Source organism: Malus sylvestris, chromosome 15 (assembly GCF_916048215.2).
Source record: "Malus sylvestris chromosome 15, drMalSylv7.2, whole genome shotgun sequence".
NCBI lineage: Eukaryota > Viridiplantae > Streptophyta > Magnoliopsida > Rosales > Rosaceae > Malus > Malus sylvestris.
In genome coordinates, this window is record NC_062274.1 from 22,611,238 (window position 1) to 22,624,185 (window position 12,948).

The 12,948-nt window shown below is 44.8% G+C and overlaps 1 long non-coding RNA gene across 1 annotated transcript; it reads right to left on the minus strand.

The window, feature by feature from the left end:
• Positions 1–5,556: 5,556 nt before the first annotated feature.
• Positions 5,557–6,766, minus strand: LOC126603927 (uncharacterized). The gene is made up of 3 exons (XR_007616425.1): positions 6,499–6,766; positions 6,318–6,415; positions 5,557–5,961 (listed from the first exon to the last, which is right to left on the minus strand). It is a non-coding gene; the product is annotated as an uncharacterized LOC126603927 (long non-coding RNA).
• Positions 6,767–12,948: the final 6,182 nt, after the last annotated feature.

Consider the following 12,948-nt stretch of genomic DNA (forward strand, 5'->3'; position numbering starts at 1 on the left):
TTGCACTCTGCAGATGACTTGTACACTATCCGCCAGAAGCCAGACGAGTCATTACGTATGTATGCTGGCCGCTTCAGCCATGAATACTCCCGGTGTGCCGAGGCAGACGACAAGACTGCCCTCAAAGCCTTCACGGCAGGCCTACGTGATTGTTTCTTTAAATACATGATCAATGCCAATACTTGGAAGACTTACTCTGAGGTGATGGCGCAGGCTTATAACCATGCCTCCGCCGAGGCAAAGACATATCAGGAGAAACCTTCTACAACCATCATTTATCAACAAGTGGGAGATGGAAGCCAGACTCACCTAAATGAGAAGACCTTGACTTTCCAAACAGCAGTGGCACCTCCCCATGCCTTGCATAATGCTTCACCGAATCAACAGACATATCAATTTCAAGGCAAGAGGAAGGATTTCCATCCTCACCACTCTCCTTTCAGTAAAAAGAGTAAGGGACACTATCCCGATAACCAAGGGTATCGCCACAATAACGCTCGCCCCTAAGCAGTCAATGCAGTGGGTCAAACCCGCGTCAAGATACCCCCTACCCCAAGGTATGAGACATACACGCCCTTGAATGCCACATGCGCGGCCATTTACCCCAGCATAGCTCACCTGATACCAAAGCCAAAGCCGAGGCACCCAGATTACACGCCCCCGAATAACGCGGGCATGTTTTGTTGCTACCATGAGCATAACGGCCATGATAGCGAGAAATGTATCATCCTCCGTGATCGTATTGAAGCTTTGGCACGAGAAGGAAAAATTGATCAATTCCTTCTTCACCCTCAAAGGGATAACCGTAACCAATGCCAGGTGAATGTCATATATTCCATAAGCGGCGGCACACCCATATCTGAATCTTCCAATAGGGCCATGAAAAACAGTGAACGAAGTCTGAGGCCTGGTCACCAAGTGTTTCACGTGGAAGACATCAGGGGAGGGAAGTATCAAAAACCTAACTGGGATCCGATATGTTTCTACCCTGAGGAAGAAAGAGGCATCATCTACCCTCATAACGACCCATTGATCGTGGAGGCTCACATAGCCAACTTTGATGTTCGACGAATCCTCGTAGACACAGGGGCTTCGGTCAATATCATGTTTGCCGAAGCTTTCAGGGCACTCAGTGTAGCTGAACACTTGCTCGATCGCTCGATTTCTCCTCTGATAAGCTTCTCCGGTGATATCGTGCAACCCTTAGGGAGCATACATTTACCCTTTACTATTGGTACAGGCCCTTACACGGCTACCATTACCACTAACTTCCTAGTGGTTGACTGCCCAACGACATACAATGTCATCTTTGGGCGCACAGGCATCAATGATCTCAAGGCTATGGTATCCACGCATATGCTGTTGATGAAATTTCCAACCCCCCATGGCAACGGCTACATCAGAGGAGATCAGCTTACTGCACGATCATGTTACAACATTTCAGTTAAGCAACAACACTTGCCCGGACCCAAGGAAACCCTGTTTGTACATGACCAAGTCACAAAGACCAGCCTAGATGAAGCGAACTTGGATATTCCTGATAGCAACAATCAACCCGATGATCCTCGAGATGACTCTTTCACCCAGCAAGCCCAACCTGCTGAAGAGTTGGAGAAGGTACCTATCTCAAGAGATTATCCAGATCGCATGGTGAAGATTGGCACCACATTGTCACCACCCCTTCGGTTAGCATTGATATCTTTTTTGAAAGAGAACACTGAAGTCTTCGCCTGGTCATACGAGGACATGCCAGGCATCTCTCCCGATGTCATCTGTCATCGTTTTAGTATTGACCCCAAGATCAAGCCGGTGAGACAGAAGCGAAGATCTTATGACGCTGAACGATACGAGGCAATGAAAGCAGAAGTTGAAAAACTCAAAGGCATAGGCTTTGTCCGCGAAGTCAATTACCCGACATGGGTAGCAAATGTGGTCCTTGTTAGGAAAAATCCGACCAAAGAAAGTCTTTCGCTTCAAAAGGTCTTGTGGAGGATGTGTGTTGACTACACCGACCTAAACAAAGGGTGTCCGAAAGATAGTTTCCCTCTTCCTCTTATTGACAGGCTTATAGACTCTACGGCAGGGTGTGAGCTCTTGAGCTTTATGGACGCTTATTCAGGATACAACCAAATCCTCATGAACCCCTCAGACCAAGAACACACGGCCTTCACTACTGACAGGGGACTATATTGCTATAAAGTCATGCCTTTCGGCCTAAAGAATGCAGGAGCGACTTATCAGAGACTAGTCAACTCAATGTTCGCCGAGCAGATTGGGAAGAGCATGGAAGTTTACGTTGATGATATGTTAGTCAAGAGCAAACATGCTGACCAACACATCACCAACCTATCTGAAACTTTCACTATTTTGAAGAGGTATCGAATGAGGTTAAACCCCAACAAATGTGCCTTCGGCGTAGGCTCTGGCAAATTCTTAGGTTTCATGATTAGCCAACGAGGCATTGAAGCTAATCCCGAGAAGATCAAAGCAATCCTCTACATGAAGGAACCGGTAACTTCAAAGGACATCCAGAGCCTTACTGGCAAGGTGGCAGCCTTAACCAGGTTCATTTCTAAGGCCACAGACAAATGTGCTCCCTTTTTTAAAGCACTTAAGGGAAGTAGGAAGTACATTACATGGACTGATGAATGTGCCGAGGCATTCAAAAACCTCAAGGAGTACATGAGTAAAGCCCCTCTACTCTCCAAGCCCGAGGTAGGAGACATTCTCATTATCTACCTATCGGTATCAGCTTCAGCCGTAAGTTCCGTTCTCATTCGAAAGGATGGGAATATTGAGCGACCTGTCTACTACGCTAGCAAAGCCTTACAAGATGCGGAGACACGGTACTCTAACATTGAGAAATTGGCTCTGGCATTGGTCATGTCTGCTCGAAAACTCCGCCCTTACTTCCAAGCGCACTCCATCATCGTGCTTACCAATCACCCTCTTCGACAGATACTCCAGAGTCCTGACACGTCTGGACGAATGATCAAATGGGCGATAGCATTGGGTGAGTTTGACATCTCCTACCAACCAAAACCAGCCGAAAAAGGTCAAGCAGTAGCAGATTTCATCGCCGACTTCACATATCCTGTTGACATTGCTTCTACACCTGAAGCAGTAGCTTCATTACCATCGGAAGCTCAGAAGATAGAACCAACAACCCCAGCATGGAGTCTGTATGTTGATGGCTCATCCAACCAACAGGGCTGTGGAGCGGGACTAGTCTTGACTACACCCCACATAGTAGCAATGGAGTATGCTCTTCGTTTCAAATTCAAGGCATCAAACAATGAGGCCGAGTATGAAGCCCTTCTAGCAGGATTACGTTTGGCCAAACACCTCGGGGTTAAACAAATTGATATTTTCAGTGACTCCCAATTGGTGGTCAACCAGGTTACCAACAACTTTGATGCTAAGGACAGCTCCATGGCAGCATATCTTGCGCAAACACAACTTTTGCTCAAGCACTTCCACTACCAGATCACCCAAGTTCCTCGAGCGGCAAACAGTCATGCAGACGCCCTGGCTCGCCTCGCCTCGGCTGTGGAAGACAAGATTGGAAGAAAAATTCATGTCGAACTGTTGGCAACACCAAGCACCATGGCCGCAGAAGTATGCAACTTACAACAGGGGGATAGTTGGATCACCCCGATCTATAATTTCCTTGCTCATGGCACCCTCCCAAATGATAAAGTCCAGGCTAAGCAAATTCGATACAAGTCTACCCGCTACCTGATCATCAATGATCAACTCTATAAGCGAGGTTTTAGCCTGCCATACTTAAGGTGTCTTACGCCTGCCGAGGCGGAAATCGTCATTCGGGAAATACATGAGGGAGTCTGTGGAGATCATGCTGGATCTCGGTCCCTAGCACACAAGACTTTTCGCCAAGGATATTACTGGCCAACACTCCACCAGGATGCCATCAAAGTATCCCGCTCATGTGACAAATGTCAACGATATGCAACTATTCCTCATTCCCCTCCAGAGCCTCTTACTCCTATGATCAGCCCTTGGCCCTTCGCCCAGTGGGGACTTGATTTGATCGGCCCAATGCCGGCAGGGAAGGGCAAAGTCTGTTACGCAGTCGTTGCAGTGGACTACTTCACAAAGTGGGCCGAAGTAGAACCCTTGGCAACCATTACTGAGGCAAAGATAGAAGACTTCGTGTGGAAGAACATCCTTTGTAGATTCGGCATTCCCAATGCGATAGTCACTGACAATGGGCGACAGTTCGACAACAAGAAGTTCAGGTTGTTCTGCTCCAAGTTCAACATCAACTTATGCTTTGCCTCTCCAGCGCATCCCCAGTCTAATGGACAAGTTGAGGCCATCAACAAAATAATCAAGCGCACTTTGAAAACCAGCTTGGACAAAGCTAAAGGCTGTTGGCCAGAATTTGTACCCCAAGTTCTTTGGTCATATCGCACTTCATATCGGACTTCAACAGGAGAAACTCCATTCTCACTTGCCTTTGGCACAGAGGCGGTTGTCCCTGTTGAGCTCGAGCAAGCAACATTCCGAGTCCAGAACTACATTCAAAGTGAAAATGACAAACAACTCACCCTCAACTTGGATTTAGTCGAGGAACACAGAAACCAAGCTCACTTGAGGAATGTCGCCTACAAGCAGCGCATCTCCAACTATTATGACTCTAGGGTTAAGCCTCGCTCTTTCAAAATAGGAGACTGGGTCTTAAAGAAAAGATTACTCTGCGACAGAGTCCCGAGTGAAGGCACCCTTAGTCCAAACTGGGATGGACCGTATGAAGTCATTGGCATCAGTCGCCCTGGCTCTTACACACTTAGAAGCTCCGATGGCAAAACCCTTGGCCATCCATGGAACGCTAATCACTTGAAGTACTACTACAAATAGACTCACGATGTACAAGTGTTGAGCTATAGCCGTTCGGCATCCTATGTAATGAAGGCCATTTGGCAATGAATTCAATAAAGAGGTAATTTAGCCAACTCAGCCCTCACTCTTTTACATTCATAGCAAGCGATGCCGGAACCCTTCTCAATCAGAAAGCAATCCGTCTTCCACAGTCACTACAAAACAAGCAAATGAAGACCGTGTCAAGCGCCAAAAAAAAAAAAAAAAAAAAAAAAAAAAACAGCTTCATCCAAAAAGCTTCACCCGAAAAGCTTCACCTCCAAAGCTTCACCCACAAAGCTTCACCTAAAAAGCTTCACCCAAAAAGCTTCACCCGAAAAGCTTCACCTCCAAAGCTTCACCCACAAAGCTTCACCTAAAAAGCTTCACCCACAAAGCTTCACCCAAAAAAAAACTTCACCCGAAAAGCTTCACTTAAAAAAGCTTCACCTACAAAGCTTCACCTAAAAAAGCTTCACCTAGAAAGCTTCATCTACAAAGCTTCACCATCAAAGCTTCACCTAGAAAGCTTCAACACCAAAGCTTCACCTACAAAGCTTCAACACAAAACCTTGCTCCAAATAAACAAATTTTGTTCACAAAACCCAAGATGCCCTTGAACTTGTACAAAAACACTTGGGTAAACATAAACATTTTTTGTTTTACACCCACAAGGGCCCAAAATTTTCCTTCTTATTTATTCACTTATATATGTTCCCAAACATATTATAATAGATCCAACAACAAGCCAAAGTCCCAAGTTTCATAATGGAAAAAAGTACAAGCAATTCATCAATAATGAAGGTGCTACAAAAATTGGAATCTGCCCCAAAATAGAAATCCAACCCAAGAGACTTTTTCTCTCTCTCCCTCTTCCGCCTCCTTTCATCTATCAAATTTCTGCAACCTCTGCTCTTCTCCAATGGAGCTGAATTTTGGACACCCTATAGTTCTTGAGCATATGAACAACTTTCAAGAAGGAACCATTTCTGTTTGAGCGACGGAAATTAAAGTGTTGAAGCTCCAAACATGACAGTCGGATTCTTGCAGATTTCGAAGCTGCTGTGATGTTTCGAAGATCTGGAAGTATTTAACCATTAGTTCATTCTGAATTTTTGATATGTTATGAAAGAGACGATGAGGAACAACTTCAATGAAGAAAGCATGCTGATCTGAACAATAGAAAATGGAGTTTCGAAGCTCACAACAAATCTGACGGGTTGACAGAAAAATAATAACCAGTCATTCATCATACCTGAATTTCTTGAGTTACACAGCTCCGAGGGATCTCAATTTTGGATATGTTGTAATTCACGAGCTGAGGAACAACTTCAATGAAGAAAGCATACCGATCTGAACAAGAGAAAATGGAGTTTCGAAGCTCACAACAAATCTGACGGGTTGACAGAAAAATAATAACCAGTCATTCATCATACCTGGATTTCTGGAGTTATACTGCTCCGAGGGATCTCAAATTTGGATATGTTGTAGTTCACAAGCTGAGGAACAACTTCAATGAAGAAAGCATGCTGATCTGAGCAAGATAAAATAGAGTTTCAAAGCTCACAACAAATCTGACGGGTTGACAGACAAATGATAAACAGTCACTCATCATACCTGGATTTCTGGAGTTATACTGCTCCGAGGGACCTCAAATTTGGATATGTTTTAGTTCACAAGTTAAGGAACAACTTCGATGAAGAACGTATGTTGATCTGAACAAGAGAAAATGGAGTTTCGAAGCTCACAACAAGTCTGACGGATTAACAGAACATTGATGAACAGTTACTCATCATACTTGAATTTCTGAAGTTGTACTACTCCGATGGATCTCAAATTTGGATATGTTGTAGTTCACAAGATAAGGAAAAACTTTCATGAAGACGACTTTGCAATCTGAGCTATAGAGAAAGGTGTTATCTTGCATCCACTCAGGCTGATTAGTGGAAACGAAAAGCAATTCCACCAAAGAAAAGATGAAAAAGAGAGAAAAGCTACTAATTGCACTTGATCTTGTCTAGTCAATAGCATGCAGCATCAAACACACAAAAGTTGGAAATATTTTTAGATAAAGCATATACGAATGTGTGACATCGAAACAAGGATTCGTTACTTTGACAAATTAGTAACACGCGAGCCACCTCATTCGGCAACTCTCTTCGCCTGAAGACTTGGGGGACTCCCACCATATGCTACTGCACCTTGATACTCGGCAGTCTCACAACCACTCAGTGACTTGGATTTTTCAAGTCTCCAACCGAGAAGTTTTCCTCACTCGGGAAATTAAGGGAACACTACCTCAAACTACATGCTTCACTCACAAAGCTTCAACAATACAGGTTTCAACAAAAGCAAAAATTCAAAGAACTTTATGAAGAAGGCTTTGGTGTATTTAACACAATATGTTGAAATGAAGCAAAGCTTATTTATTAATATTTTCGATAAGCCACAAATATGTACATATACATGAGTCAAAATAAACAAACAAAAGGGAGCCTTCACAAAGGTTGCTTAGGGGAAGTCTCAGCAGTCGGTAGAGCCCCAGAAAGAGAAAGCACTGGAGGGTGGTTATCCGGAGCCTCAGTACTTGACAAAACCCCAGAAGGAGGAGGCATTGGAGGTTCATCATTTGAAGCTTCATTACCAGGTACAACCCTAGAGGACGAAGGCAATAAATGCCTTTGGAACAAACTCACAAACCGCTGATGATCAAGTAAAACCTTACCATCAGATTCCTTCATCTGGTCAAGCTTCATCTTCATGTTTGTAGCATAGTCATGGGCGAGCCGGTGCAACTGCTTATTCTCATGCTTGAGCCCTCTAATCTCCTGTTTGAGACTCATCACTTCAGCAGCCAATGATTCAACTTGGCGGGTTCTAGCAAATAGGCGTTGGGCCATATTAGACACATAACCTGCACACTGAACACTAAGAGCCAGAGAGTCCTTAACAGCCAACTCATCAGACCGTTTGGAAAGTAGTCTGTTATCTTTGGGAGTGAGAAGGTTCCTGGCCACCACTGCAGCGGTCATATCATTCTTCATCACAGAATCCCCAACGGTAAGAGGACCAGTAGGGGATATGAAGGATGGGCGCCATATGTTGTCTGGAGAAGGCGTGGCTGTCTCTTCTCCAAGGTTCAAGTCAAAACGACGGTCGGAGGGTCCAGACATTTTCAAATGTGTTGAAGAAGGAAGAGGTCAGACAAATCAAGATCTTAGAAGTGCAAGAAATGAGCTTCTACTGGTAGAGATTCAAGTGTGATGTGGAACTTAATGCCAGCCTCTATAAAAATCTGCACTCGACGGAGCTTCAGAAATCGAAGAGGCGTTTGCTTTCTCAAAAGCTGGGCTGCTCAGAGACCACGAGGGCCGATCTCAGAAATCGAAGAGGCGTTTGCTTTCTCAAAAACTGGGCTGCTCAGAGACCACGAGGGCCGATCTCAGAAATCGAAGAAGTACCTGCTTTTTCAGCCTCGTCAGCACCTGTCACATGCACACTCAGCTTTGCGGAAATTACAGGCAATCTGTCGAAGATTTCTGGTGAAGTAGAAAGCACGTTAATCTTACTGTTCAATCACCGCTCTCCATATGCACCATCAACTCCTCGGGTACCACATATAACTTTGTCAAAGATATCTGACAAAGTTTAGGCACGAGAATTTCGAAGTTCCAGCTACCCTACTATTACCCATAAGGGTAAAGGAACAGCACCACTGCTTGACAACTGGAAAGTCCCTATGTGTGTCGACCTCCGTGTTTTGCGGCAAGACAGGTTGGCAAGAACGTCCAACCTTTACTCACATTCGAGAAAAGACTCCCAACATAATTACTTTCTCAAAAACCGGAGTAGCACCGCTTTCCGAATCTAGAGAGTCAGATCCTCGACGGGATTGCTTGTTCGAAAACCGAAGAGGCACAACTCTCAGAACTTCGAGAGCCAGATTTCCTTAGATAAAGCTTGTCTGTAATCTTCACACGTAATATCAGCTTTCCAGATACCACATACCATTTTTTCAAAGTGCTCTGACAAAATTAAAACACGTGAAGCTGGCAGCTCCCACTACATTGCTGTGACCAAGAAGGGTAAAGGAATAGCATTACTACTTGTTATTGGGAAATCCCTATATACATTGACCTCCCTCCTCAACGGACAGAAAAACCTGCAAAAATGCTCAACCTTTTCTCGCATTCGAAAAGGCACCCTCAACATAACCTCTCGAAATACTCAGCTTTATTTCCCCCCGATAATACCTCAGCAAATAAGCCACACCAAGAACAAGAGTATCTCATATCATCAGGGTCGAAAGCAAGAGTATCCCATATCATGCTTTCTCCCTGTCTTTGTCTTTGTCCTTGTCCACACCTGCAGGACAAGGAGAAAGAGAGCAGTCAGTCGGAACCTGAAATCAAACCTCCAATTTGGAACTGACTGCCTGGAGCCTTTGCCTGGTTGCTTACTTAGCATTGCTCTCGAGTACTCATCCTCAACTACTGTCAAGGTCACGAATTCTACCGGCAAATACCTCATGACAGTTGATCAGATATTGGCTCTTTACACTGAAGCTGCCAAGCGGGGATGAGTCACTATGAAGGAATGTTCTGAAGGACCATTTAAATGCAAAGGTTGCACACCACTTCTGCCATGCAAAAGATTGAAGCAGAAGGTTCAACGGTGGGCTGAAACAGATCACTACAGCACGACACCTTTCCATACCACATTCATTATTCCGTCAACAGCAAAAGTATCCCATATCATCAAGGTCGAACGTACTCTAGATTTGATGGACTTGTTTTGACCCTCAAATTTTTGAGTCGGCCTTATACTCTGAAGGGCACCAGAAAACCCTCCAGCACAGTTCAAGAATAAGCCTGTGGAAAGTTACTTCTTCAAAAGCAAAAGTATCTCATATCATCTCTTATCCATTTGCTTCTCCTTATCCTGACAGTTGAATGAGAGACAAGGAGAAGAAGAACAATCAACCGGAAGCCGAGGTCAAATCTTTGATCCTGGGTTGCTTACTTGGAAGTTTGACTGCTTACCTTGTCTGTCACCTCTTTCGGCAGATCTCCTAGCTCGGCGACTTGGGGGACTCCTACTATAGGGTTTGTATCACACTTGACTAAGCCCGAAACTACAACTAAGCTTCAAGTGAAATTGATACATTACCTTGTGCGTCAACATCAGCTAAATACACCATTCCCGGATGGAGGAAAGGTACTTCCAGAGAAGGGCAGATGAAGATCAGACCACACTTCGGTACTTAGAAGTTTCGTGATTACTCAAGGGATTGGATCTTGCAAGTTCCCAACCGAGGAGTTTCCCTCACTCGGGAACTTAGGGGAGCACTGTTTGTACCATACTTGACCAATCCCGAAACTACCGAGCACCGGCCAACGCTATACTGTCAAGGACCCAGAAGAGTTCCCCTCCGACCAGGAGGCCAATCACTACTCGACACGTGTCAAGATTAGAAGCCAATCAGAGCGCAGCACGTGTCAACATCAAGAACCAATCATAACATGACACATGTCAATGTGACAAAGCTACAAGTTTTTCTATAAATAGGGGTCATTCCCCCACAATATTGCCTAATGCCATTTGTGTTAAATCATTCACAAGAACTCACTAAATTGAGAGCTTGATCCTTTGTACTTGTGTAAGCCCTTCACTACTAATAAGAACTCCTCTACTCCGTGGACGTAGCCAATCTGGGTGAACCACGTACATCCTGTGTTTGCTTCTCTGTCTCTATTCATTTACGTACTTATCCTCACTAGTGACCGAAGCAACCAAGCGAAGGTCACAAAACCTGACACTTTCTGTTGTACCAAAGTCTTCGCTGATTTTGTGCATCAACAACCCTCTTATCCTACAGCTTCTTAATGAAGTAAACAAGTTGAAGGCCGAACGATAAGCTGAGATACCTGATTGGAACCAACCTAGGCCTGGCCCTCTTACAAGGAGGATCCTCGACACCCCTTTCAAGTGAAGACAAAACAAAAGCTTGGTTTACAACTCTATATTGGAAGGGAGGACCCAATTGAACACCTTAACCTCTTTGAGTCCACCATGGCATATCAGATGCACATCGACGAAGAGCGATGTCTTCTTTTCCCCTCCACCCTCTCTAGCGGAGCTCTAAACTGGTATTTCCGTTTTCCACCTGAGACAGTAAACTCATTTGAGGAACTGAGGAAACTGTTTGTCTCTCAACACATCTTCCAAACCGATCGCTTGCATTCTGCAGATGACTTGTACACTATTTACCAGAAGCCGGATGAGTCACTATGAGAGTATGCCGATCGTTTCAGCCATGAGTATTCTTGCTGCGTTGAGGCAGATGACAAGACCGCCCTCAAGGCCTTCACGGCAGGCCTACGTGATTGTTTCTTCAAGTACATGGTCAATGCCAACACTTGGAAGACTTGCTCTAAGGTGATGGCACAGGCTTACAACCATGCTTCTGCCGAGGCAAAGACATATCAAGGGAAACCCCCCACAGGTACCCCTTATTAGCAAGTAGGGAATGGAAGCCAGATCCAACCAAATGAGAAGACCTCGACCTTCCAAACGGCAGTGGTGCCTCCCTTTGCCTTACTTAAGACTTTGCCAAGTCAACAGACATATCAATCTCAGGGCAAAAGGAAAGATTTCCATCATCACTAGTCTCATTTTAGTAAAAGGAGTAAGGGACACTACCGCGATAACCAAGGGTATCGCCATGATAATCCCTAACCCCAGGCAGTCAACACAATGGATCAAGCACGTGTCAGGATAGCCCCTACCCCAAGGTATGAGGCATACACACCTTTGAACACCACATGCATGGCCATTTACCCTATCATAGCACACCTGATACAGAAGCTAAAGCCGAGGCACACAGATTACAAGCCTACGAAGAACACGGGCACATTTTGCTGCTACCACGAGCATAACGGCCATGACGGTGAGAAGTGTATCACCCTTCGTGATTATATTGAAGCTTTGGCACGTGAAGGAAAACTTGATCAATTCCTTCTTACCCTCCAAGGGGTAACCGTAACCAATGTCAGGTGAATGTGATATATTCCATAAGTGGTGGCACACCCATATCTAAATCTTCCAACAGGGCCATGAAAAATAGTGAATGAGCTTTAAGGTCTGGCCACCACGTGTTTCACGTGGAAGACATCAGGGGAGGTAAGTATTAAAAGCCTAACTGGGATCCAATATGTTTCTAACCTGAGGAAGAAAGAGGTATCATCTACCCTCACAACGACTCACTGATCGTGGAAGCTCACATAGCCAACTTTGAAGTACGACGAATCCTGGTAGACACGGGGGCTTCAGTTAATATCATGTTTGCTGAAGCTTTCAGGGCACTGAATGTAGCTGAACACTTGCTCGATTGCTTGATTTCCATTTTAATAAGTTTCTCCGTTGATATCGTGTAACCTTTGGGGAGCATACACTTACCTTTCACCATTGGTACATGCCCTTACACAACTACCATTACCACTAACTTCCTGGTGGTTGATTGCCCAACGACATACAATGTCATCTTTGGAGGCACAAGCATCAATGATCTCAAGGCAATGGTATCCACACATATGTTGTTGATGAAATTTCCAACCCCCTATGGCAATGGTTACATCAGAGGAGTGCACGATCATGTTACAACACTTCGGTCAAGCAACAGCACCTGCCTGTGCCTAAGGAAACCCTTTCTATACATGACCAAGTCATAAAGACCAGCCCAGACGAAGCTAACTTGGATCTTCATGGTGGCAATAGTCAACCCGATGATCCTCGAGATGACTCTTTCACCTAGCAAGCATAACCCATTGAAGAGTTGGAGAAGGTCTCTATCTCAAAAGATTATCCGGATCGCATGGTGAAGATTGGCACCACCTTGTCACCACTTATTCGGTTGGCATTGATCTCTTTTTTGCAAGAGAACACTAAGGTCTTCGCCTGGTCATACGAGGACATGCCAGGCATCTCTCCCGATATCATCTATCATCGCTTAAGTATTGACCCTAAGACTAAGCCAGTGAGACAGAAGCGAAGATCCTATGACGCTGA